Here is a 27144-nt window from a genome sequence, read left to right on the forward strand (position 1 = left end):
GTGGCTAATTTGTATAAAAGATCATTTAAAAAGCTGCCTTAATTTGCTCACTTCTAATTCTGGGACTTTCACAAAATACTCTCAAAATTTAAAAAGTTGAAAACATAAAACTATCTCTTCTTGATTTATATCTCTCTTCCCAACCTCACTGTCAACCTACATGTTAGAAATTATATGGAGAGTGTTTGATATGATCCTATGACATTCTATGGCTTTATTTTAATTATACTACTTATACCAGTTGTAGAGATTGTGCCCTGCTAAAAATAACATTTGCATAATTAGAACATGCCAATATTACTATTTTAATGTTGCACTCCCCCCAAATACTTCAGCATAATATTTTGTTGAAAAAAAAATTACCTGTTTCATATGGACCTCACTTTTGAGACCATGAATACCAAAAATCTGTAATTTTATGGGTAGAGTGAAATGCCTGTGTGCTTCCAGCTCTTGATGCTGCCAGACACAAAATATAATCCATTGTCCAGTAGAAAGTAGAATTTTTAATTCTTACAGCCTTTGGCCCAATAGATCCAATTAGAGAATTTATCCAAATTAAGGTCTAAGAACTCAAATGTTCAAGCAAGATAAATGTGAATATTTAACCAGCACAGCAGAGAGCCTGGCCAACCAGAAGGTAACCTGTAAGTGCCCTGCATCATGCCTATAGGCTGCAAATCAGCCCTGTGTTCAGGGATGTTCACCATAGAATATTTTACCTAAATCAATACGAGATTGATTAAATTATGACTTAGCCACAAAATAGAGCTCTATGTAGCAATTAAAGGCGATGGTGGGGATCTTCATCATTGTAAAAAGCATTCATGATGTAATCAATGTAAACAGCGTGTTAGGTAATATTTTATATGGTATTCAGTTTTGATTTTAAAATTATACACGTGTACATGTATCTCTGACTAGTAAGATTATGGAAGACATTTATTTCATCCATGTTTTACAAGAAAACATTACTATTGGGGCACCTGGGTGGCTCAGTTGGTTAAGCGTCTGCCTTCAGCTCAGGTCATGATCCCAGGGTCCTGGGATAGAGCCCCACATCGGGCTCCCTGCTCCACAGGAAGCCTGCTTCTCCCTCTCCCACTCCCCCTGCTTGTGTTCCTGCTCTCGCTGTGTCTCTGTCAAATAAATAAATAAAATCTTAAAAAAAAAACCAAAAACATTACTATCAAAAACTAATGATGTACTGTATGGTGACTAACATAACATAATAAAAGAAAATATTACTATTAAAATTAAGAAAACTTTTTACACTGAAGGGAAAAAAATCCATAAAAACTTAAAAATGGTTGAAAAGAAGGATATTGGAGTATTTATTATCAATAAAAAGGAAATGTGTTTTAGAAGGACCTCCAGCAACTTTCAAAGGGCTAAAAAGCTCTGCCCATTGAATACTGGGTCTTTAAATATCCATAAATCTGTTTTAATTAAAAACCTGCTTGGAAATCACAACCAAAATAAAGGTAGCCTCAGTTCCTTCAATCATAAGAGCCATAATCCACAGCTAATGCTAAAAGAGGGTCACCTAATTAACCCTGCTCAAAAACTCATCACATACACCAATTCTTCATGAAACGGGATGGAATTTGTATTAAATAGTTGTTTCAGGGAATCTCTTCTATTTGCCTCCTAGCATCCCTAATTTGTGCAAAGATCGGACGCTGTTCACTTAAAATATGTGTTTGTATAGCCATAATTGAATGTTTAAAGAGACTCAAAGCTTCCCTGGAGAAGCATTTTTTACAGTGTTGCGTCTGCCTACGGAACTGCAGGGACTGCTTTATGACTTCCATAACTCTCCTGGGTCCCCGTGGACTCTCAGGCCATCCCTCAAACAGGTGCTCTGTGCAACTGCATCTTTGATCAAAATGCTTTATTAGACAGGCTGGCCAGCTTAGACATCCATTTTTCCAGTTTAGGATAATTAGAAGTGATGGCAGTAGATCACACTCCCCAAATCTCTCAAACTTACCAAGCTTTCTGTTTTTAAGCCTTGGCCCTTCACTGACAGAAGGCAGGTGTCGGGGGAAGTCCATGGCCTGCTGAATTTATTTTTGCCTGGTCTCTGTGTTGGAAGAACTCTAGCATTGGCTTTAATTCTGTCTGGAGTAATTCCAGACATCTCTGAAGGGGCAAATCTAATTAATATTCACTCAAACAGTAGCAGAAAGGACATTTTAAGTTGGTCGGACATGGGTGTAAATATCTGGGAAGGTGTTTATGTGACGACATCTCTCAGAGTGTCATGATGTGGGAGGGAGAAATGTAGCTGGTGCAGAGATGCTTTGGATAGGTTAGCAGTTGTCCAAATAACTACCCAGAGGATATGAATCTATTGTTTGTGTTGACCCAAACTGTGCTGGACAGCTGGATTGAGATGCAGTCAGCGGCCCTAGGGCCGTGTACAAGGCCTCGGCATGACCCACAATTTCCAAAGCCATCCTTATGAAGACATAAAAGGTGCATCGATCACACTTCTTGGCAATGCAAAGCTGGAGGGGGTAAGTGCTCTGCATTGCAGGATCTGGATTATAGAGATATCAGCAGTCTGGATCAATGGGCCAAAACTAACAAGATGGGATTTAATGGGGATAAATGTAAAGTCCTATGCTTGGGTTAACAGAAAATAAACGTTGTAAGTTCAGAAGGAAATTTCCTCGCAGTTCTCATGAATGGGACCCACAAACAACGTGAGCCCCTGAGGTGGTGTGGCTGCTGAGGTGACTGCCACCGGCCTGTGTGCATGCGTGCCCTTGGCCCTAAACCGGAGTGGCTGGGGTCCTGCTGTGCAGTGACCTTGTCGGGCTATATCCAGAACCCTCCCCCTGTGCTGCTCCACACACGATCTTGGAGAGGTGCTTGCCACAGTTCTCATTCCCACCGTTGGACTTCCCTTCCCTCTCCCACCAACCAGAGATGTCCTTAAGGCCAGGGCCAGGGTCTCAGCTTGCCCTCCACCCACTTCCATGGGGTCTGGCTGGTGGTAGGCACTCAGTGAGCACTTACCATATGAGTGAATGATGGAACGTGGACAGGCTGGGCCAAGCCAGAAGTGAGTCACCAGGAGGATGAAGGTCTGTCTTGGATGGTGTAAGACACTAATTATTCAAGGAGAAAGCTTCGGGAAAAGACACAGGGTTTGGAATCAAGAAACCAGGCTTTGAAACCCAGCTTTGCTTCCAACAATAAGCTGCTTACATTCTCTGTTTTCTCGTTTGCAAGAAGGAATAAAAGTCTGTGTATAGTGAGTGCTGAAAGATTAGAGCTGCTGTTGTTTTTGATAATCAGGTTTGAATGACTCAGTGCCCTATTCCTGTGGACCCAGTGGTATTTGTTATTTCACCTCAGTACACCCTTGGCTTCACTGAAACTATGTCCTGTTTCAAACTTCCTAAATTAGTGGAGATCAGATTATGCCTAATCTTTGCCCATGAGTCTTGAAGATGGCCAAAGAGCCTAATTCTGACAAGAGCTGGAAAGGATTAGCTAATCCTTTGGGTTCCTGTTGCTGCAATAGTCTTAATTTCACAATATTGACATCTTCAGGGATTAAAAATTTTTAAGTTTTTGTGTATAGAGTGCTATTTTTTTTTTCATTTCTACTCTCACAGAGGAAGTCCAGCCTGCCTGTTAGAACCTCCAGCTTTAATCCATCAAGTGGTTCTAATTATGACTGAACTAGCAAGGACAAAACCACATCTCGGAAATTCTACTCTGTTTCATGGTTTTGTCTCTCAACCTCCCTTCTACCATCCACAAATCTTTATTAATTCAAATGATTAGTAATAAATTAATCAGTAATAATTCTTTAGTCTTTATTCACTTAGTCATTTGTTCACACATATTTATTTAATACCAGATACTTGTGGATGGCACTGGAGATAGAGAAAACAAGGTCAAGTCCTTGTCCTCTTGGAGGTCAGTCAAGGACTTCAATGTTAAACAGGCCATCACAAAACTGTAATAAAAGACAGTGAGGCTAAGAGCTGAGGAAGACAAGTGTGAGACCGTCTGGCCTAGGAAAGGAAGCTGTGTGACAAAGCATTTGAGCCCCACATGAATCAGAGTGGGCCAGTTAAAGAAGGGCAGAGGGTAGAGGATTCCCAGAGAAGGAGGAGCAGGCGTAAGAGTCCGGGGAGGGGGGAAGGAGCTTTGAAGTGTTTCAAACACTAAGAAAGTCGGTGTGCTAGTGTGCAAGAGGGGGATAGTAAGAGAGAACTGGAAGCCAGCCCATATAGGACCTCGTGCTCCATGATAAGGACCTAAGTATTTTCTCATAGGGACAATGGTACCCCATGGGAGCAAGACCTGTAAGCAGGGCAATGACATGATAAAATTTAGTTTTTAAAATAACATTCTGGCTACATGTGAAGATGAGATTGGGGGTGGTAAAGAGTGGGTGGGATAAGAAGCTATCGCTGGTGAACAGGGAAGAGCTAGTAATGGCCCCAAGCAATGGAGACTCCACAGAAAGGAATAGATGAGAGATGTTGGCGGGGGGGGGGGGGGGGGGGGCGGTGGATGGGCAGAAACTGATGAACAGTTGAATGTGTGGGGTAATGGAAAGGATCATTCTTAGACATGAAATGCTAGAAGATTGATGATCTTTGATCAGAATAGAAAACCCTAACAAAGGACCAAGAACTTGCCCTTTGAGCAAGGTTTGAGGACACCAAGACATAGATTGTAGTGGGCATGGTCCTCAGAGCCTTGCAGGAGGGTCAACTTTTGGGCCTAACAGAATCCACTCAGGAAGGTGACCTGTGAAAGGTTATCATGTGGGACTGGGCATGACATTTCTTTGGGATCTGTGGGTATTTTGCCTAAGTATAGCAGTGGCTGGGGGCTATGAGCTGAAGAGCACCAGCCTGTGGTGGGATGGGACATCGTGAGGCCCTGGCCATGACCCTGAGAATGTCTAGATAGCTGTCACAACCCAAGGCAATGTCAGTGTTTCATGTGGTATCTGGGTGGGAACACAGTAGGGTGAGACTGTGGGGCCAGGCTTGCTCTAGGTCCTATTCCACGTCTCTCTTTTTTTTTAAAGATTTTATTTATTTATTTGACAGAGACAGCGAGAGAGGGAACACAAGCAGGAGGAGTGGGAGAGGGAGAAGCAGGCTTCCTGTGGAGCAGGGAGCCTGATGCGGGGCTCGATCCCAGGATTCTGGGATCATGGCCTGAGCCGAAGGCAGACGCTTAACGACTGAGCCACCCAGGTGCCCTATTCCATGTCTTTCTGTAGTCTTTCTTGTCTCCATGTAATGGGTGCTCCCTCTGCTGGGAGTGCATACAGAGACTCCTGTCCTCCTTCAAGTCTGGTGCATTATTTCGGGACCACCAGCACCAGGATCACCTGAGGAGCTTGTTCCAAAGGCAGATACCTAGCCCCATGTCTCTCTATTGAACCAGAATCTCCAGTTATAAGGCCTGAGGATTGTATTTTTGACATATTCCACAAGGAGTTATATTCATAACTGGCCACATGAAGTTATTTACATTAAATAAAAACTTTAGTTACTTTGTTACACTAGTTATAGTTCACATGCTTATTGCCACGTATGGCTATATAAACATTTCCATTATGGCAGAAAGTTGTGCTGGATGGTGTTGGGACTGGCAGGGAAATGCCAGCCCACCAGATCCTTCTAGTTTGGGGTTTCTGTCTTAGCTAATGCATTGCCCATGGGAATGGCCTTTCCTACAGGAAGTGACCACACCTTTTCAGGTTGTCTGATTTCTGCAGCATGGTCAGCTCCATCCTCTACTTTGGGGCATTGGGCTGTATCAGAGGGGTCACCTCTGCACTTTGATGAAGTAGGGAAGGACAGTTGAAAATTCTCTGAGCGTGATTGTAGACTCATGCAGTTGATGGACTTCGGCCATCTTCTAACTAGACCAAACCCCTTCCGAATGCGGTTAAAGTCTCTTAACATTTAAGTTCTTTCTAATTGGGTTAAATTTTGTTTGCTGAATAAGAACTATGTTCCCTTGAGCTTCCCTCCTCATTTCAGTCTCTGAAGTTATAAAAGACATTGGAAAAGGTCAGAACACCATTTTTAGAGTTTTTTGTTCCCCAACCTGACTTAACTTTAAAGTGCCTTAACTGGTTAAGATCAGCCTTTCTAAAACAGTGCCCCTCTGCATTCCAGTTTGAGAGTATGGTGTCCTTGAATGGACTTCTTTAAAGTTTAAAGGGTTTGACAAGGTCTTTGATATGTAAGTGGATTTCCAAGTCTAATTACGTCACTTCCAATCCTTCACTTCTTGTGCCTTGGATTTATGATTTTCTGATGAAAATCCTGTGCATCCTCAGGGCTCCTCCCCAGAACACTGCATCATAAATGGAAAATAATGGGTTGTCCCAGTTATGTGCAGGTGGTCTCCGGTGCCTGGGGGCAAGCGGGGTGTTGTCATTGTGGCCATCATCTGACTGCCCCTTCCCTGTGGTGTGGCAGGCATGGTGACATTCGGATCCTGTGCAGGCTGGTGCATGTACGGCAAGTCCCTTGCCTTTTTCCAGTTGTCTCATCCTTGACAGAAAGGCCATAGTGCTTCTGTTTGTGGGACATCATGACTCATTGATCTGGTAAGACGTAAGACTAACTCTCCAGAAAGCTTGAAACACTTTTTGGCAGTTAGATTGTTTGAAGCCGTGTGTAAACACAGCTCCCCACAGTACATTTGTTTGCTACAGCTCAGCCTTTTTTAATGGTCTCTCTTTTTAATTCTTGCCTTTGAAATTTTGCAATCCCTGTGGATGAAACCAGGTTTTGCTGCCAGTAGAATTTTTCATATGCTAGTTTGCTGATTGCATCCCCACGGGGTTATCTAGCCCGTTCCTCTGGCCCCTGTGTTTTCTGTTAACCAGTAGTTAGATCTACAGGCTTGAGCAGATGCAGGTTCTGGTTTTTTGGTAGGACTACCTCACAGATGATGCTGTGTCCTCTTATATCACATTGGGAGTTTTGTGATGTTGGGCTGATCACTGGGTTCAAGGATCATCCTGAGGCTTCTGTCATAAAACCCCATGTGAGTCTTAACCTGCCAGGGTCAGTGGCCATTAACAACGACTGTTTGGATCAGTTCTTTCTTCGGGTCTTGCAAAGTGGTGAAGTTCTAATTCTATCATCCGTTCTGCATTGTTTAGCTGGAATTCTTCTGCAGAGAAGAACTTTTCCTCATCAACTGTTGGTTACCCTGAAGGTTGAGAAAAAGGCAGGAACACTTCTAATCATTGCTCTGCTTTGCCTGTTGGTGGCTACTGTATTCCTCAAATTTAACACCTCCCACGTGGGCCTTCCCCCCGTGGTCCCCTGTTGAGCACCCACATTCACGACAGGTCCCGTGGGGCTGCAGAGGTAGGCCAGAGCCCGTCCCCGAGCTGCTGTTAGAGTGCAGGATACCAGCCTGACTCCGGAACCTCTCGCTGTTAGAGTGCAGGATATCAGCCTGACTCCGGAACCTCTCTATAGAGACCCGGATTTTCTTGTTCTTTTAAAAGCAAACATGTCCCTGCATTCCCACCTGGAAGCAGATACTCAGGGGTCAGAATAAGAAAGCAGGAATTGATCCCAGTCTTGCTGGCATGAGAACCGGGGCTCTGAATTAGAGTCCAGACATCACGTGTCCCTCAAGGGCTGTTTCCATGCCAATGACAATGGCAAGTTAAGGCAAGTGTTCCACTGATAAGCAGACTTAGTCAGACTAAAGGAAAGCGGCAGTAAATTCTTCAAAGACCCACAGCCCGAAAAGTCGCTGAAGCTAGCCATGCTTGTGCAAGTACACCTGACAAAAATAGAAGGGCATTTATCTAAAAATGTTATGAAACAGTCACTTCTTTCAGTGTGCTGGTGGATTTCACTGTGGGTTGAAGTGGGCTTAACATAAGTGGAGAACAGAATTTCTTTATTTTTTGAAGATTTTCTTCCTTATGAAAAACATGTGGGCAGATAGACGATATAAGAGCAACCTCAACAGCAGGAGAATTATTATGGGAGACAATTTATTTACGCATAAAGTTATTTTCACAGCACTTCTAAGGCTACCTCTTCAATCTTAACTGGCCTACAGGGTTTTGTTGATTAGTTTCTTGGTTTTCTCTAAAAATCTGACAGACTCCAATGGATATTCCTTCTGCGCTATATTAGTAACCAAGCAGCGCCCAGGTGACAAATCTCAATGCCACAGAAGTTTCCTTAGGAGTTGTGGGGTATGGTTTTTATATGTGGTTTTCACAAAGTAAAGAATTATTAGCATTTTTACTGAAGTCCTGGTGGTATTGTATATTGATAAAATATATAGAATATTAGGAGGTTGGTTAAGTGGAGAAATATATATATAAAAAAATTTCATATATATATATAAAAAATGACATTAAAAACTTAACTAAAAGTACTATCCCTACAATTTAATAACTGTGTTTAAAATACACTTAAATTTTGGGTCAAATTTATTATTGTATACCAAATATAGTCATGCTTATGACTTGATTACATTACTTCTTATGCTCTATAAATACTTCTTCATTCAAAAGTCTGTATTTTCACATTGGACCATCAATTACCTACATAGGCATTACACAAATCTCTTTTTGTTTGGAAAGTTGTTTATTCAAAACTGATGCTTTTTCAAAGTAACTTTTGCATGTGGAACCAAAATGTAATGCTGATGCAGATGGTCATATATTATTAATTTGTTAATTAACTCATTTATGCTCTGTTATGTCCCAGAAATGATTCAAGTTTGCTAAAAAAGACACATAAATTAATGGCTTTCCTCCAGATCTATAGAATATCCGCACCACCAACCAACTAATGCTTCTTTATTTTATTCTATTTTCAGAACAGCAATTCTAATTCATATTGATAGAAGTCATGAAGATGACCATTTAGGGAAGTATGATGTATGCCTATCATTGCTCTTTTATTCCCCCAAGAGCAAAGAGGTTTAGTGTAGTATAGGGATGAAACATTGGATCAAGAAGGAAAAAATATGAAATTTCTGGTATTTGTAACCTTTGTGACTTTCAGCAAATTAATTAACCTCTCTAGTCCTGATTTTTCTCATTTGTAATCTGAAATGAATGAAGGGGATAAAGAAGTACAGACTTCCAGTTGTAAACTGAGTAAGTCACAGGGATAAAAAAATACAGTGTAGGGAATATAGTTGGTTATATTGTAATATATTTATTGTGGCATTTCATAATGTGTATAATTGTTGAATCACTGTGCTATACACTTGAAATTAATATATAGCAACTGCACTTCAATTAGTAAATTTAAAAACAAGATATTTTCCAAATTAAAGAAAAAAAGAAAACAATGGCTTATCAATGTAGGAACTGGGTTGGATGGTTGTCAAGGGGCACATTTCCCCTCTAAGATGTATGGCCTCAGTAATTTCCTGAATTAGAATACATTCTTACTTGTCCCAGAGGAATTCTTGAACTGGTCATACTGGGAGGAATTGTACTTACAATACTAGATGAGGGATCACGTATAACATATTGTATTTAAGCATCGAGACCAGTTAGGCAATTCCTGTGAGATCCAAGATTTCATATTTAGCTGTATTTTAGTGAACCAGGAAACCCTGAGTGAGTAACTCCTTCCATGTGGCTCGGAGCTCTACTCCCTGGAGACCTAAAATTCTATTCTGTTGGGAGATTTAAATATGTGAGATTGTGTATCTAAGGGAGATGTGTGTGCTCAGGGGAAGCTCATGGCCAACACAATAAAGCAAGCATGGAATACCACTCATGGGAGAGAGTCACAGCAGAAGCATCAACTCTTAGCCTGAGGCATAGATGGCATTTTTGTTAGAAGTTGGAGAGCCTTGATGAAGTCCCAATAGTTAATTTTTGCTTTTGCACCCCAATGTTTATAGCAGCAATGTCCACAATAGCCAAACTATGGAAAGAGCCCAGATGTCCATCGACAGATGAATGGACAAAGAAGATGTGGTATATATATACAATGGAATATTACTCGGCCATCAAAAAGAATGAAATCTTGCCATTTGCAATGACATGGATGGAACTAGAGAGTATTATGCTAAGTGAAATAAGTCAATCAGAGAAAGACAATTATATGATCTCACTGATATGCAGAACTTAAGAAACAAAACAGAGGAACATAGGGGAAGGGAGGGAAAATAAAATAAGATGAAAACAGAGAGGGAGACAAACCATAAGAGACTCTTAACTATGGGAAACAAACTGAGGGTTGCTGGAGGGGAGGGGGTTAGGGGGATGGGGTGCCTGGGTGATGGGCATATGATGGAGCGAGCACTGGGTGTGATATGCAACTGATGAATCACTAAATTCTACCCCAGTAACTAATAATACAGCGTAGGTTAACTAAATTGAATTTAAGTAAAGAATTTTTTAAAAAGTTGGAGAGCCTTCATGACACAATGATACATGACCATCGCCTTAATCCCCTTCAAGTCTTTGAAAATAATTTTTAAAACAAACATGGTGACAGAAGGAAAGGCTCTGAGATGCCTTCAGGATGCTAGTTATGTTCTATTTCTTAAACCCAGTGATGGGTGTGTGAGTGTTTGTTTTTTCATATTCTTTTATATATATACACTATAGATCACAAAAATAAAACACTGTCTTTTTCGTGGTAAAACCTAACACAATTTTTTTGTCCACAAAGAGTGATTGTACTAATCCTTTTGAACCCCATTGTGTGTTTCCTTCTTTCCCTCTGACATCCTTAGACAGAAACTCTGATTGATTCGCAGAGGACACTGTCATTGGAATGAGTTTAAGGAAAGGGAGCACCTTTTGTTGCCAATGACAGGAACTGGATAAATATTTCAATGAATCGACATCATTTTTTAAATAATCATTGGCATGGTATTCCTATAAGTGGAAATACAAATACAAATATTATATAAAGAGTGGGATTTCTCAGAATATATTTGTCATTAAATTTCTATACTGACATGAACATAGAGAAATATATCTCCTAACGTATTATATAGTTATAATATTACATAAATATCAGTCATTATAGTACTCAATCGTTCATTTTGTTAGGTTGAACTAGTAACCAACATGCTCTGTTTAGAAAAACCTATTAGTTCAGGCTATATTTTCAGTGACTTAGCAAAAAAATTCTACAGTAGTGCAAACTTGATTTATGCCCTGAAAATCATCTACAGGTTATGATTTAAACACAGAAATTAGGGTTCCTTAGAAGGTAAGATTTGAATGTTGGTTCCTTCAAAATTTTCTAAGTGGAGTATTAAAAAATACTCCGTTAATTAAAAGGATCATCAATCTTTATTTTTTTATTAACGGAGAAAAGAACTTTTAATCTGAGGTATGTTTTGCCATTTTTATTTTTCGTATTTTGATATTAAAGTACTTGATTTCCATGTCATGCATTCTGCTCTTTCGTTCCTGTTTGTTCATCCATGCATCTGCTCGACAGACTGTTTCAGACAGTGTCTGGGGGTTGGGATATGGAGAGAAGTCCTGTGGGGTCCCTATTCTTTGCAGTGCTTAAACCCAGCCCCATTTTACAGAATAGCAACCGACAGGCTTGTCTGAATTGATTTAAAACAAATACTCACTAAGGAGTATTGATAAATTAAGATTTCTGATTAATGTACAGGGAAAACTAGGTAAATGACATACTTTTCTTCCTCTTTCCATCTTTACCCTGCCATCTTCTCCAAATAATTATTTTTTTTGCCTTTTTCTAAGTATAATCTATTTTCTTTAAACTCACCAGTACATTGGTGTATATATGTGTGTACACATGTATATATATCTATAAATATATAACTAAATACACATGACATGTTACACAATTATATATTTCCCAGAGCAATCTGTGGACGGTCTTCCTCCACCTTTGGGGTGGCCTGACAGAGGCAAATACTGTTCGTGCCACAGCTCTGTCACAGGGACTCAGTCTGTCTTAAGACTGATGGTCCCTGCTTTTGAATGACAGCTCTTCTCGTGGGCACTGTGGCCATGATCACCAGCCCTCTGTCAGATTTCTGTGTCACCCTCCCCACAGCCTGACAGGTTATCCAAACAATTAACTGGCCTTCGGGAAAGGGTAGGATTGCATCAACCTCTATGTGTTTCAGAATGGGTGATCTGCTTGCCTTTAAAGATTTTTTTTTTTTTGCTTCCAATTTTTATTGTTACCCTTTTCCCCAGTAGTCCAATTTTTCTAAATGAGAAGCAGATGAAAAGCGGGCCTGTTAGTTCTTCCAGTCTCCTGTCTTCAGATGAAGTTTTCTTGGTTCCCATATAGAATTTTTAAGTGTTTGGGGCTCTCCCAGCGGCTCTCCCTTTGGACTCTGCTGTAAACACTGACCATTTTTGATTTATGAGAATCTCAGGCAGGAACAGAAATCAACTTTTCAAATGCAAATGTGCACCCAGGTTTGCCTGCGAGTACAGAGAGCTCAGCAGGCAGCTTGGGGCACCGGCTGCGGCGATCTGTCCTGCTTTCCCAGGACAGATCTGGAGAGCCGCGTGGAGACAGTGCGCGTGTGGCAGATCTGCTGTGCCATGTAGATGGTGGGACTCGGGTGTCACCTGGTCACCTGGGGTGGCAGCTGGCCTCAAAGGCAGGGCCATCACCTCTGGGAGGTCATCTGGAAATCGCACATCCAGAAATTATTCAGAGGCCTGAATCTCAATGACCAAACTCACTGGTGATGGACAGCGAATCCAGAATTTACTGGAAGATCAGATTGGAGATCCCACAGTCCCTACACTTTGTGAGATGCTAGTCCAACACTGAATTTCTCCAGGCCTGAGGCACCTCATCTATAAAATGGGGATAATACCTCCTACAGTTGAGTGGATTGAGTTTTTCCCAGTGCCAGGCCTACAACAATGCTCAGTGTATGAGCTTTACTCAGTGCAGGCAGAAGGGCACCAACAAGCCATTCCTGCCCACAGCGGGCCCCGTTCTAGGGAACAGAAACTTGGTGGGCTCCACACCCCGTGTTTTTCTCTCCGCAGCCGTGTTGGATGAACCCCCTTACTCCTTGTCCGTTTTGTTGACATCCCACTTCTGCCTTCCGTGGGGAGAAGCCCTTTCTAGTCCCAGCTGGGCCACAGTGGTCATGCTCATCGGACTCCCACTGGCCCGCGATTTCAGCCAAGCCTCCAAGGTCTCCAGCCTCACCTTCCAGTTCCAGACCCCGGGGGCAGCGCGTTCTATAAAGGGGACTGCGGTGTCCACCAAAATGCCTCTGTTTTTCATCCATGTGACTAGTTTAACCTGCAGACTAAATGTCTGTTCCCTTTATTTCTGTGTTCTTACAGGGACCCCTCACAGTGGGGTGTCCCCACTTCCTGCCACTGCTAATGGGTCGGCTCTATATCCCTCAGTTTACTTTTTTAAAAAAATATTCAGTATTATGTGTTTGGCCCACCAAGCCGCACTATGACGATTTCAAACCTTTCCTACGGGTAGATGTCAGCAGCTGGGTCACTTGTACTGGCTCAATTCCCACAGAGGCTGGGGAAGAGGTGCTGTCCCCCCCACCCCCGACCCCCTGTGTAGACAGTGCCCAGGGAGCACTCGGGGCCATTGCAATGGAGAACAGAAGAAATCAGGATGTCACACTTACGTGTAAAATACAAGTATTAGAATTGCATTTCCCCATAGTGAAATATTTAGCTATTTCAGACCAGATCATGTGCCTCAGAACTTTTAAGTGAACAACAACAAAAAAATACGAGTGACTTGCTGCTTTTGTTATTAAGGAAAGCATGTGATACCTCTTTCAATAAACAAACTTTACAAAACTTTTGACAACAGGGTTTTTGGAGCCAGTAGGTTTCAGCTCATTTTAAAAACTTATTATTTGACTCTCCAGAGCTTGATTTGTCCTCTTAGATCTTCTGTGAGCTTTTTTAAAAGTATTTTTCTTCTGTGTCACATTTGCTCAGATATCCAAGAAGGTTATTTATTTTACTAGATAAATTGGAAGCATCGGGCTGGGATGTGATCATCCTGATGAAGCCCAGGCTGAGGCGTGTGAATTTAGGAATTAACCTCTCGAAGCCTTGGCTTGGTGTCTGCAAAATGGGGATCATCAAGACTCTCCTGTTGTTTTTAGAATTAAATCAATAAGCCATGAATGGGGTTAGTGTAGACCCTGAGGCATAATAAGTGTCCCTTAAATGTTAGCTGGTGCTGCTATTACTCATTCACTTTGTCTGACCTGCTACCATACAGTAAGCACGGTGCAAACACTGGGGTACAGTGTGGGAGGGAGGAGAAGGCGTCCTGCCCCCCGAAAACTTGCAGCCGAGTGGGGCAGTGAGATGACAAAGAGGGGAGGCTACAAACAATGAATTCTATGGTTATAAGCATTGGACGCGCCTAAGAGAGTGTGAACGAGAGGAAGGCAGGAGTGCGTCTCTGCCAGGTCACCTTTGGGAGGAGCCGGGTGCAGGGGTGGAAAGGCTGCAGGGGCAGCGGGGCGGGAGCTGGTGGTGTGGCAGCGCTGGCAGAGGGCTGGGCGGAGGCTTGGAGGCTGAGGACCCACAAAGAGCACAGCCACCAAGCCTCGGATGGGTTTCGGGCTCTGTCCTACACACTGTGGGAAGTGGCAGAGTGAAATTTGTGTCTTAAAAAATGACAGCCTGATTGCTGCACAGAGAGTGACATGGAGGAGTCCAGAGCAGGCATCGGAGGCCCCGAGGGACATGCCCGAGGCTCACGTGCGAGCCGGTGGCGCTCATCCAGCATGGAAACTGTGGCCGCTGAGGTCGAGGAGTTTAAGAAGTGGTTAGGGGACAGTTGCTGAATCTTGAACTGTTCAGATGCAGGTGGAGACGCCAAGTCTAGAAAACTGTGAAGTGACTCAGAAAGACTCCAACGAGGACAAAGGTTTCAAATAAGTGTTTTGTGAGATGTGAGAATGGGAAAAAGCAATATTAATCAATTAGCTAATGTAATACATCTTAACTATGTAACCAAACAAATGCTGTAAGTGAACAGTTGACTCTTTTACAGTATGTGTAGATATCGCTATAACTGTATATAGATATATGATCAAAGATCCTTCTGGTATCTCCTTATTGTGAAAATTGAGAAGCATTTTCTCTTTGGGAGTGCCTTTATCTGAGCAAATATGACAGATACCTCGCTTCCTAGCTGTCTCAGGCACAGTACTCGAAAGGACACTTCCCCTTGCCCAGAAATCCATGACTTCTGGTTAAAGAATCTCCTCCTTATAAATATCCGGCATCATTTGCTCAGCTGAGTCTTTTCCTGAATCCTTGGAAGGACTGATTCTTTTTTATTCTAACCTCTGCATTTATATATTTTTATCTTTGTTCTCACCTCTATAAAATGAGGACAGTTGTATTTCCCTGCCCACCTCCACAGTTGATGGATGAAAGTTATTTCGTGAAGCAGTTCTGGTATTTTACACGAGGTGTAATTCCTAATGACAGGTCATAGTTCCCCATTTTTCTTTTACTATTGTGCATAGAGTTTTATTTAAAGAGTCAGTAAAATCTTTTTTTTAATACAGCATAGAAGTACGTTACCACTTCTGTGTGCCTGAGAAACTTGGAGAAAGTAAGGGATTCTCGTGTGCCTAAAGAAGCCCTTGCTTCTAAGTTTTATTTGGGTCAGAAAGCGTTACTTTGCTAACATCAGTGCAGCTCCCGCTTTCTCTGGGCTGTGAAGAGACCATCTCCATTTGAGTGGCCCATCTTGACCCCGGAGCTGCAGATGATGCGGATGTTCCGGGGTTTCTTACTCAGGAGGTTTTGGTGGGAAGACTGGAGTGAGCGTAACTGGCATCCTGGCTTGAGGACAATGTTGTCTCATGTCTGTCCTTCCTGGTCTGTCTGTGGAGGTTGACCGTTGGGTGTCATTGCATTTTACAGGCACGTTGTAGAGTGAGGTGGCTGCTCTCAAGAACAGGAGAATCCTTTGTGGGAGCACATATGTAGGACGTGGAATGTTGGGGGAAGAAGGGGCAGTGTGAGAGCTGTGGACGTGGGACAGGGATGCACAAGCAGGTTGGAGAGCATGGGGCAGCCAGTGGGCAGCTGCCAAGAGCAGGTTAGCGAGTGCTCTGCAAAAAGTGGGAAGTGCAAAACCACAGTCCCTTTATTGTCATCATTGTCATTCCCACCTCAAAGCCACGGGAACAGGACTTGTTAGGAATAAATATGCTAAAATGAATCTTTAGAACTGGCCTTTGCAGTGTTGATATTAATAGGAAAGAGATTTCTGGATAGATCCACCCTCCTACTTAACCTCATCTCCATCAGCCCTCCAGGGACTCAAGGGGACACTTGCTTCCAGTTACTCTTACGTGGCATGATCTCTGCTTCTCTGAACTGGGCTATTATCCAAATAAATGAAGTAGACTTCTAGATTTGGAGAGCGTCCAAAGTGGAAGGAGAATGTCTCCCGGGGTGCAAGCTCCTGGAGGGGCAGGTGCTGGTCTGGTCTCTGGCTGAATCCCCAGCACCCGGGAGAGAGCCGTATACACAGTGGATGCTCATGGCGTTAGATGCTTGAGTGCACGGTGAATGAAGACACCTCAAATTCATCTTGTCCAAGTGACCCATTTTACAGACGCAGACCTGAAGAGCAGAGAGGTGCATGCCCAGGTTCACCTAGGTCACATGGTGGTGGAGCTGGAAATTGAAGCAAAGCTCCAGATGACAAACCCAGAGCTGGTGTTGCTTCCTAATACATTGGACTTGCTATTCCACTGTGACAGGGTCATGGGACTCTGTGCTTAACACCTATCCCTTCATTCATTCAGATAATGAGATTGTTATATGCCAGACCAATGGTTTTCCATCCTGCTTGCACATTAGAATTAAAACAAACAAGCAAACAAAACCAAGAATCCCTAGGTCAGAGGCTAATTGGATTTACCTCTGTCTGTGCATCAGTGTTTTTTTGTTCAGTGTCCCAGGCAAGTTGATTAGGCATCAGGGCTGAGGGCCACTGTGGAGGACCAGGCTGGTGTAAGGAAATAGAAAAGGAGCTGCTGTTGGGCAGGGCACTAAGTGCCTGATAGAGCCTGCCAGTGCCTACCTCCCCTGCCCTGCCCTGGACTCAGGAGGCCCTTGGGCAGTCCACACTATGTGGGTTTGGCTCCTGGTAGAGGTGGCAGAGACGATGCCACCATGCCCAGGCTCATACACTCCCAGACATCCTTTGCCTGTGTGCAGACCTCTCTTTGAGCTTCAGCCTGGGCGGTTAACAGGACGCTGAGGGCTGGTGGACCTGCGGGAGGGTTGGGAAGGAAATGGGGAAGGCTTGGGACCTACCTCACTCGTGTGTGAAGCTTCTCTCACCACGCCTGGGCAAGCTCAGGCCACGCAGGAACCATGGCTGTGCATGGCTTATCCCACCCGCATATGGTGCCTGCACCCAGGAACCCCTCCGCAAGGATGACCTGGGTGGTTGTGAAGACTCCCACATCCTTCCCCCAAAGATGTTCTAAAGGAAAGTGAGTCTAAAGGCTATCAGAGGACCGAGTTCTCTCTTGGGGATGGGCGGTGCCCTGCTTATCTAGTCTACCCTGTGACAGTAAGCAGGTGTCTCCTTCTAGTCTTCCAGTGGGTTCATTTGCGGACAGCACATTAGCTGGTTTCCTTAACATGAGGAGTTGGCTGGTTCGCGATTATTCCTCCATGGGCTGATCTCGCTTGTAGCTCAGCATCCCTGGAGAACAAGGGAATGATAAGCTAGTATAAATCATGCTGAAAGGAATGAGCCCTCATCGTGAGTCATTAGGACAGATGACACACTGGCGAGCAGATGAAAACCCTTTGATGAAGACCAGTTGTAAAAGCACAAGTAATGCCGAAGAAATGCATCGTGGTGATTCAAAAGTTTAATGTATGCATTTCCCCCTTTCTCTGGCTCACTCTCTCTTTTTATTTGTAAGAAATTTTTGTAGTAAATGTCAAGAGTGGTAGAACAACATTTCCTGTGCTTGGACCCTGGGGAGAGAGGTTCAGGGAAGGACAGACTTGAAGGGATACGTTTAATCAGTGAGTGTTAGATGTCATTTGGCAGGGGACTTATGTAATGGCATTGGAAACAGGAATCTGTCCTAGCGAGGCGTGTTCTGTGCTGAGAAAATAGCCCTGACCAAGTATCCACTCTGAACCTACCACCTAGAAATATCCCAAAGAAGAGACCATGTGTCACAAATGCCACCTCTGTCCAGCCCTACACGCCGTGGAGGCAGTAAGCCCTGCGGCTAAGGCACCAGCTCTGCCACTTCTTAGCCATGTGGCCTGGGCAAGCTCCCTAGCTGCTTCGCCTTGCTTCCTGCTCTAAAGAGAGACCCATGGTCCCAGCACGCACTCCGTTGACGGGCTTGACCACAGGCATCAGAGCAGACCCTGCCTGCTTCAGAAAGGGGGTCTACAGGAAGGATGTGGGGTAGCTGACCGAGTTAGGAAAAAGTACGAAGAACCAGGTCTCACACAGATGGGGACCAGGGCCACTCAGGTCTTATTGGAAGAACCGGTGGACAGGCTCATCAGGGTCTGATAAGGACATTCCTTTTATCCTCCTGTCAGGGTCACATTCCAGAGAGGTGGTCCATTTAGACATGCCCCCACCTCTTGGCTGGAGGAAAACAAGGCACTTCCTTTGGCCAGTGGGGGAGGCAGAGTTTCTATTACCAGAAGGAGGAGGCAAGAAAGTTATGGGGATTAATTGACATCATGAATGTAAAGTTCTTGGCACCATGCCTGCCACTTTGTAAGAGCCGAAAATCAGATGTTGTGTATTAATTATAAATTGGTATGATTGATAGCAGATCAATAATATAAGCTATTCCAAGTAAAAAGCTAATGATGCACACATACAAAGGGTACAATTAAAATGGGAAATCTGAATAAGATCAGTGGGTTGCATCAATGTCAACATCCTGGTCGTGATGTTATTGTACTAGAGTTTTGCCAAAATGTCACCATTGGGACAACTGGGCATATTGTACAGAGAATCTCTATGTATTAGTTTTTGATAACTGCATGTAATTCTGTAATGATCTCGATAACAGTTTCAGTAAGTTAAGAAGAAAAAGAAGGAGAAGGAGAAGAAAGCTAATGACTTCAAACTCCCAAGAAGTTTTTTGTCCCTATTGGAATTTATTCTTCTAATTTCCCATCCACATACCACCTCCGTCCACCAAAATAACCAAAAAAAAAAAAAAAAATGCTGTTTAAATGTAAGAGTCTTGACAGATTAAAAATTATTTTTAAACACTCGAGTAAAATGTATGATACAATAAAAGTACAAGGCCACAGCATAACATTCCCTTTCTAAAAATACGCAGTTTTGGATGTCTGATGAACTCACGCACACACATGCACACAGCCCTCCCCATAAACATGTGAACAAAATGTCTGCCTGGGTTGTCCCCACTGGTTTATCTTACAGCTGTTTGTTCTCAAATCTTATCTACTAAATGTTAGTTTATTTAAGTAAAGGTGGACCCCTTCACTTACAGTGGGTGTCAGCTCGTGAGGGGTGGTTGTTAGGTCTGTTGACTCCTTGAATCCCCATTTCACATTCTGGGAAACATGCTGCACGGAGGAACTTCAGCCAGGGCCTTTGAAGAGCCCTGCAGTCTGTATGCTTGGCTTCCGGCTTTCTGTGGTCATCCTGGATGGATTGGAGTCCTTGCCCTGATTAGGGTGGAATCTGGCCATGCACCACAATCTTGCTCATTCATTCTTTCTCTTTCTGGTTCCCCCAGCCGACGTTTATCAGTGATTTACTGTGCATGAGCCCCTGTGCTAAGCAGAATGGAAACCAAGACCCAGGTCCCAACTTTAAGAAATTTTCAGCCTGATAGAGGACCATGATAAATGGTCCAGCATGACTAGTCAGAGCAGTGGGTCTATACGTCCTGGGCACGTAACAAAGTGCTAGATGAATTCAGGAGGAGAAAAGCTAATGCAGCCATGGAAACATTTAGAGCTCCTGCAGTTTAAATTATGTTGTAGGCAAAGACTACATACTGATAATGGTTTTCCAAAGCACTTCTATAGACTCATTAAGCTCTCTGTGTCCCCTTGCAGATAAACACACTATACCCCCAACCCCCACTACCACTAACCCCCACCTAGAGCTCCCTCTTGGGAGGTGATGGAGACCAGAGTGTTTGCATTTGACTCTAACCTTCAGGTGTGGCTAGATTTAAGGAGAGGAAGTTGATTATAGAATGAGAAAGGTCTTCCAGAGCTAACTGGAAAGAGAGGAGGCAAGGAGGCAGGACTTAGACACAGAAGCTGTGTGGTCTCAGGCAGATTATTTAACTGCTCTGTGTCTCAGTTTCCTTAAACTGTAAATGAATGATAGTTCATTGTACTCAGTGGGTGGTTCTAGGAATAAACTAGGTAAACACCTGAGAGGCACTATGGCAAGACCTAGCTTGTGGAACGTTCTCAGTGATGGTCCCAAACACTGAAATATCTGTACCTGTTGGTGAGCCAGTCAGAGGACAGAGATGTCTCCTGGTTGGCCATGGAGGGCAGCAATGGACCAGGGAGTGGAAGATATGAAGGATAGGTGGGGAAACCAAGGGAAGCATCCAGGAGAGCCCAGTGGTGACACAGTGGTGTGAGTGTGTGCTAGGTGAGAGTGGGAAGCACAAGGAAGGACGGAAATGATCATTCACGATGCACCAGGCTGTGTGTGAGTGCTCTCATGTGGGGAACTTGGCTCGTCCTGTTCATCTTCATCCCAGTGCTGAGGCGAGCACCTGGCACATAGACTAGGCCTTATTTTGAAAAGAATACGTGAATTGTGGCCTTTGATTCTTTCCATAACCCGATGATGTGTAGGATTTATATTTGCCATCCTCATTTTGTGGATGAGGATGTGAAGCCTGGAGGAATACGATACATTGCCCAAGAAATTTCAGTGATGAACTCTGGAGCCACCAGAGGGTAGGGCCTGGGACTCGAACCCGCATCAGATGCTTTCTCCTGCAGCCCTCCACCACGGCCTGCTGCCCTCATGGCCCTCAGAGACCCTTCTGATTCTCACGTCTTTGGTTTGAAGAGATTACCAAGTTCCAAGAGCCCATCACTGAGTCACTGGGTCACTGTGGGAGCTCAGGAAGTGGGCCTCGTTCTTAGTTCTTGGAATTTTAGTGAATGGCCAGACAGAGAAGGAGGTGAAGTTATGGCCACTGCGTGCTGACTGTATTATCTCTTAGTTGCCACCAGGCTGATTTGAGCGGTATTTTTAGTCATGCATTCATTATTTATGGTTGACGTTTTTACGAGTACCGAAAACGAGATAATAGTGAAGAATTCCTGCTTGATGACTTACTCTCAGAGTCGGCGTCCAGCCTTGTCTTAAGTAATTCCCTTTCTTCCTGGGCTGTGAAATGCCATCAGTTCCTTATGACTCAGGGCCAGGAAGCACAGGAGTTTCTCAGGACCTATCCAGATGCTGGGATTGCCCATGCGTCACTGATGACAGGCGCCCTCCTTGATGTCCCGCAGTGATGGGCAAGCGGATGACGGCTTCCAAGTTCCTGTTTCTGCTGCGATCCGTGAGTGAAACTTGGGTTGGTGAAATGTTTCTCATTGCTGGCGTTGTTGACATTGTACTTGAGTGGAATCAAAGCTCTTTTGTCTAGGAGAAATGGCAAGAAGAGTTAATATGATACGCAAGCATTTTATGTGATGGTATTTTAAAACCATCTCCAAAGACGGTAATGCTTAGAGTGAGCATGCACTTGATTCTTCTTAAGCTTCCCAGCATTCTGACTCCCTATGCAGCACAGTTGGTTTGAGATGGACAGTTTGAGGTTCAACTGAAAGGGTTTTCTTAGGAACTGCTTTCAGATCTTTTAAAGGATAACTGGAGTTCTTTTCCAAAGAGAAATTATCTTATACAATTTTGAAAGCCTCTTCACTGAAATATTAAGTGGCATTTCTTCTTTGCTGTAGAAGAACAGAAGCTTAAATATGTACCTGCCTGGATGGCTGGATATCAGCAGTTTACCTAGGGTTGTCCATGGGTATTTTATTGAGGACGGAACTGTGAAATCTGGGTTGTTTCATGATAGCTTCAAAATGAAGGGATGAGTTAAGCAATTACTCTCAACCTTACATCAATAGATCAACAGCCTGTAGATGCCTTTTCTTCCTTCTCCCACTTTCTGAGAAACAGGGGTAACATTTTGTTCCCTGAGCCATTTTATCTTATTTTTTTTTATTTTGTTTTGTTTTGTTTGCCTGTGATCTCCTCCAGAAGCCCAGAATTTTGTGTCCTCGTTTATTTTCTTTGCTTTTACCATCTTTCCTAGGCCCTCCCCATTTGTTCTCTCCTTTCCCTCTCTAAATATGCTCTGATCTCTCCATTGTTAAAGAAGAGTCTGCGTCCATCCCCTATCCATTCATCCATCTGTCCACCCATCCCCAGTCAGATTTTTCTCTTTCATCTTGCAGGCACACTGCATATAACTGTGGGCCCTGCCGCATGCCTCTTCTCCCTCTGTCCGGCTCCTCCCCACCTTCTTCTTCCAGGGACCCCAGAGGAAGGGCCACGTTCTTGTCGACTCCAAAGCCTTTTTCCTCAGTCCACTTCCTCCTTGCCTTCTGGCCATGTTGTCTTCTTCTCCTTGAAGGACCCCTTTCTCTGACTTCCGTGGTGTTCCTAATGTCCCCCAAATGTCTCACTACTGATGTCCTTCCTCCTTGGGCCTCTAAGTGTGGATGGGTGCCAGGGCACGCAGTCCTCAGCCCCTCGGGTCTTAATTCGTTCGGCTTTCTCTGAGTCCTACCTCCCATTGCCACGGGTTCCAAAATGAGTGCCTCCAGCCCTGACCTGTCACCCACTGTCCAGTCCTTCACGGATGTCCCATTATCCCCCCAAACCATCCTCTCCAAATGTGACTTCCTGGTCCCCCCTTGCCCTCCCTGGCTTTAATTCCCAACTGCATTCCTTCTTCTCAAGCCGACAGGAGCCCGTTCTGCTCTCCTGGTCTAGATCTAATCTAAGTTCTTGTTTCTTCCTTCAGAGTCCCTCCTGGGCATGCCCTTCCTCTTCCCTGCTCTGCGCCAGGTTCGCATCAGTGTACATTTAGGGGATTTTAGGTCTCCTGGATGACCTTCCAGAAAGTTCCTGTCACCGACTTATAAAGATTCCAGACTCAAATACCAGACGTGTTGTGTCCCTCTCTCTGTCTGCTGGCTGAGGCTGGAGCATGTCACTCCTGCTCTCTCACCTTTAATGGTTTCCCTCTTTCGAGAACGGGAAGTCCTGGTTCCTTACGATAGCTCGTAAGTCCCCGTGTCATGATTCCAGCTGCCTGTCTGTATTTGTTGCGGCTTACCACCCTCCTCCTCCATGTAACCCCCTCCCAGATCACACAGCCTCCATTCCTCCTCCAGGTAGTTACCCTCATTTCAAACACCCCTGGATACTGACCTCCCCACATCCCTGCTCCTACAGTTCTCTTGTCTAGCATGTGCTGATCACCTTTGCTTGGTGAGTTAGCATGCGCTCGTGTCCTTTTTTCTTTTCTTTTTTTTTACAGATTTTATTTATTTGAGAGAGAGAGAGTGAGCGAGTGAGAGAGAGAAAACACAAGTGGGGGAGGGGCAGAGGGAGAAGCTGACTCCTCGTTGAGCAGGGAGCTTGACCCTGGGCTCTAGTCCGATTCCGGGATTCCAGAATCATGACCTGAGCTGAAGGCAGATGCTTCACCAACTGAGCCACCCAGGGACCCCGCATCCGCTCGTGTTCTAATGTACAACTCCAGCATCATCTTTTCAAAGCTTTTCCTGTTCCCTCACCCCTGCCCCATCTCAGCTGGAAGTTTTCCTCCTCTTTAGCCCCTTACAACTTGGTCATAGTATGTGCATTCCATGAAATTTGTTCATCGGTCTGCTTATATTTATGGAGTAGGAGCTACTTGAGACCTGACATGTGGTGTCTTCTCTTTGAATCCCCAGCATGAGACCTATAAATCAATAAATGCCAATAAATATAGATTGAATGACATGTTAAGTGACTCTTTCCTGCTGAGAAACAGGATTGGGTCCCTATGACTTGGCTTATCCAGGGCAGACATTCCACCATTCTTGCCATGATTCTCCAACACACAGTCAGCTCAAGTTCTCTAGAAAACCCTGGGCCCATTCACACACGAGGTGTGTGTTCATTGTGCCCTGTCTTCTCTCTGCCTCCGGAGCCTGTCCTTCTCCCTCACCATCTGTCCCCCTCCTCTCTTCCATGCGTTCTACAGTTACGATTCATCTGCAGCCGGTACCCTGCGTGGTTACGTACTTGAGCATGTTCTCCAGCTGTCTTTTGCCAAATTTGTCTTATCTCCCAGAATTGTGTGTAAACGGAGTGAAGACAAAGGCCCTGCTGGACAGTTTTGAACACCACCAAAGCTGGCTTCGTGGTATGCACATAGTGTACATCAAATACTTGATGAGTTGTTTAGACATCTTATACTTCATTTCCAAGTACTTGAGACCATCAGAGCCGCAGTGTAAAGGCTGAACCCTTATGCTCTAATCACAGAGCTGCCAAAACATGAGTAGGAGTCTGGAAATGACTAGAATTTGAGCAATAGAAACCTCCTACCCGCAGCCTGATCCAGTTGGTACTGTGCCCTTCACTAGACTTTAATAGAGCTACAAATCCCTTCTAAACTAGTTTGCTCTAGAATTTATAAGAACTCAGATGTAGAGGACAGTCACTTAATTACACAGCAGCAGTATCTGCACCATCGCGGGCCACTCGGAAGCCCTCCGAGCTCTGCGGAGCAGCCAGCATCTGATGCCAGGACAAGAGATGTTAGAAGCTGCTTTCATTTGGCTACTTCTCAGAAATGCCTAGATCTTTGTCTGAAATGCAGTGTTTTTAAAATTAGCATTCTTCTATTCATAAAGTAGGTATCTGTACAAAGACGACTTTTATTCCCCCAAAAAGAAGTCGATAAAAAGATATTCACCCTGAAAGTAAAAAAACACATTCCATCAATGTTTTAACTTGGCCTGAATGACCTCCCCCCACACACAGACACAGAGAGCTACTCCCCTCCGGTCCCCGCTGAGGATGATCTTAGTCTCTGCCTCAGAAGGAGCCAAGAGAATTGCGTAAGATGAGGCACAAACAGAGCTTAGCGCCGTGTAGGGCACCCGGTAAGCAGTCAGGAGAGGTTCAGCTGGGTTATAATTTCACACTCGGGATCGCTATCCATAATTACCCCCAATCGTCCTTCTACGTCGCTTGAGCATCTGAGAGCTGGGCACACGTCCGCTGCTGAGGAGTTGGTGGATGGAGGCAGCAGCCCCACGGGGCACGAACCCCATGCCCCGGCTGTCCTGTGGCAGAGGGTGGTCGGGATGCTGACTGCTCAGCCGTGGCCCGCTGACTGATGTGGTCACGCTGGCCTCCTCCTGGGACGTTTTGCAGCCATCACAGCTGCTCTGAGTGTGCAGACAGGACGAATGTCTAAGGGGAAGAGAAAAAGGATGAAGTCATCCCCAGTCCCACACGGGTGGGTGAGTGTGGCCACGGCTTGGGCTCGCCTGTACGTGTCTGTGGGTCATGACCTTGGCTGGGTCACATCCCTTGCAGGGGGACAGCTTCACTGAGGAAAGCAGAGGAATGTGCCTTTCTGTGAGATCCTAACGATCCACAGCACTCTGTGGGTGTCAAAACGCGGCATGAGAAGGAGCCTGCGGGAGCTCCTTCTCAGCAAGTCTGAGGCCAAAGCTGGGGCAAACTGCATCTGCTCATTTCTTCCCGAACGTAGGCATCCCGAGGCACCTGGGACCCCAGCCATCGCTTTGCTTCTTGTGTGCATAGCGAACGGAGAGCCAGCACCTATTTCCACTCAAGCAAAGCAGAGCTGATCCCCACTACATGGGTTTGTTGGGCGTGTTATCAGAGGGCTTGCAGGGACCCAGTGCGGATAGGCAGGGGGTGGGAGGGTGGGGGGGAGCCCACGACTTGCTCCCTGCCGTGTTCCCACAGCCTCCCCCTCGCCCCTCGCCCACGCAACGCCAAGCTGCTTAGGTTGAACTTCACTTTGCATCACTTTGCCTTGATTTTGAAAGCCTGTGGGGTATTCCGTGGAAAGTAAGCAAGCCTGTTTGGTATTTACTGCTGAACCAGAACTACAACTCTATCCCCTGCTTGTAGGAAAGCCTTAGCACTAAAAGTCTGATTTTATAAAATAGGTGAGTGGGGGTGCCTTCAAATGTCAAGGGTATTTTAAAGTATGTTTTTACAATTTGACAGAGTCTGGGGAGAAAAGAGGCTTCAAACTGGAGTGTTAGGAGCTGGTGCCAATTGAAAATGAATCACAAATGAAGATAAATCACCCCTGAGCATATAATGTGGAACAATGGGAAAATAGTATCAGAATTGTAAAAATGTGATTTGCATGCAACTTCTCAGAAACATAGCTTTGCGAGCATAAACTGAAGCAAAGAGACTGACTCACAGAATGGGGGGAAAAATCAGTCTAAGATTCCAAACATGTATGTCAGGAGATGATTATTGGATTTGAAAAAAAAAAAATGCTCTGTTTTTCAAAGCGTTACCCCACCAGTTCTTTCTTTGCTATGGGGGATTCCAAAGAGCGTTTATAAAATGCATTCACTGCCAAGATGCTGTAGAGTGTATCAGTAAGACTATTAATAACACGATTTACTAGGTATCTGCTGCTTCTATGCATTCCTTGCACACATTACCTTTACTCCTTCCATAGTCTTACAAGTGCTCTTTCCCCATTTTAGAGATGGGGACACTCTTCACAGCTTGGCCCAGGCCACATACATAGCCAATGAGGGAAAAAGTCAAGGTCACTCACTTTGCCCTGGTCTGAAACACACCTGCTTTTCCACAACTCCCCAGTGCCCCCCAGGCGAGTGAGGGGCAGGAAGGAGCCACTTCGTGTCATGGCCTCAACGTGCCTGACAGATAGCAGCTTGAACCTCAGCCCGACATGTGCATTCTGCTTGTCGGGAGGAAGAGCTGTCACCCAAGACAGAGATTCTGCAGGTCTGAGTAAAGTCCTGTGTTCTAAGAGTCTGGAGGAAACAATTTTCCGAATGCCATTTTTTAAGAAGTCAGTTTTATTTTC

General features: G+C 44.5%; 1 protein-coding gene across 2 annotated transcripts in view; it reads left to right on the forward strand.

Moving 5' to 3' along the window:
* The window catches only part of ADAM12 (ADAM metallopeptidase domain 12), a 345968-nt gene that overhangs the window by 92945 nt on the left and 225879 nt on the right, over nt 1-27144 (forward strand). The gene's annotated exons all lie outside the window — the stretch shown is intronic.

The sequence above is a fragment of the Halichoerus grypus genome, chromosome 7 (assembly GCF_964656455.1).
Source record: "Halichoerus grypus chromosome 7, mHalGry1.hap1.1, whole genome shotgun sequence".
NCBI lineage: Eukaryota > Metazoa > Chordata > Mammalia > Carnivora > Phocidae > Halichoerus > Halichoerus grypus.